The sequence below is a fragment of the Panthera leo genome, chromosome B1, assembly GCF_018350215.1.
Source record: "Panthera leo isolate Ple1 chromosome B1, P.leo_Ple1_pat1.1, whole genome shotgun sequence".
Lineage (NCBI taxonomy): Eukaryota > Metazoa > Chordata > Mammalia > Carnivora > Felidae > Panthera > Panthera leo.
Window position 1 is genome coordinate 58,652,770 of NC_056682.1, and position 1,541 is coordinate 58,654,310.

At 41.0% G+C, this 1,541-nt stretch overlaps 1 non-coding gene across 1 annotated transcript; it reads left to right on the forward strand.

Moving 5' to 3' along the window:
- The first annotated feature begins 701 nt into the window (after positions 1-701).
- Positions 702-808, forward strand: LOC122218763. Its single transcript, XR_006202094.1, has one exon. It is a non-coding gene; the product is annotated as a U6 spliceosomal RNA (small nuclear RNA).
- The last annotated feature ends 733 nt before the right edge of the window (positions 809-1,541 follow it).

Here is a 1,541-nt window from a genome sequence, read left to right on the forward strand (position 1 = left end):
ATAAACATTAAAAAAAAATTTTAAAGATGGAGAGCAAGGATGGTAAATTTGAGGCAGCATCCACAAGAATGAGCTCGAAACCCTGAGTAGAGGCAGTAAGTAAATACCTTCTCAGCCTGTTTTCCAGTTCCCATAGGCAGAACTAATAATATGTTTAAATCCCAGATATTGTGGAAACAACCATGTGGTTTAGGTAGCAGATAAAGATAAAATATCAAGAGATCACATTTGATAGAAAAAAAAATGCTATTTTCATATGACACTTCACCTGAACCATTAAAAAGAAGACAATTTTCTAATCAATTTTTCCTTGTAATTAAAAAAAAAAAAGATAAGATAGCAAGAAAAGATGTAAAAGTCTTCAAGACACTCTTCCTGAGAATCAGTGTATTTGGTGAGATCGCTTTTATTTGTGTAACTGGAGTTTCCCAAGACTTTGCCAGCTTTTGCATACAGGACTTTCGCCACCCGAAAGTGCCCCTTATTGGATCTCTGAGAGCATTAGGGCTTGACTTCTGTGTGCACAAACAGGCCTCTCCAGTTCTTCCCTTTCAACTGCCCTCACCAGCACTGGTTGCCTTACCAAAAAGGACATTGGTGCTGGTCCCTCCATGAAAGCTGTACTGTCTCCTGATGTTCCCAAGGGAAACCCTGAAGGTTCTAAAGCCCAGGGTTGTCACTGAATCAAAAATCATGTTTGGGTGCTCGCTTCAGCAGCACATATACTAAAACTGGAATGATACAGAGAAGATTAGCATGGCCCCTGTGCAAGGATCACATGCAAATTCGTGAAGCATTCCATTAAAAAAAAAAAAAAAAAAGAATCATGTTTGGTATGTTCCTCAAAGTGTCAGGCAAAGAGTTCTTTTTCCCTCTCTGGGGTACACTTTTTTGATTGGAAATAAACAGAGTGCTGCCAGAGTCCCTGGGTCTCCCAGAATCCCTCCTGCAGTCCCTCTCCCTACCTGGCTCAGAAAGGAGTCCACTGCAGAGGACTAAAGAAACATAATAATATTAGCTGGCACTTACAAAGGACATAATGTATCACGCACCACTTGAAGTCTTTTATGCAGCTTAACTCGAAACACCCCTGAAAGAGACTTACTACTAACACCCACATTTTGCAAATGGAGTATAGGAGATTAAGCACTAAATGCTAAAACTGGGACCTGACCCCGTGCCTTCTGTCTATAGAATCTGTGCTCTGAAATGTTACTGCTTAACAAATATCAGGCTGTCTTTGGCATTCCTATCTTTCCCTCACCACAGATACCACTCTCCCCCAAGCCAAATCCCTAGTGAGAATTAATGCCGTAGGCGCTGGCTCAAGCTGAGACAGACCTATGCCACACTACTATCTTCCAAAGTTTATTTTTCCCATCACAATTAAAAAACAGTACCTCTCAAGCCCCAAATGTCATGCATTTGGCCATTAACACTCTTCAATAGCCTGAGCTGGATTTATATCTTCCCTAGCTGTTCTTTTGGCAATGGTAAATTACCATAGAAGGACAGAAAATCTGGAATACGGGCCACTACCC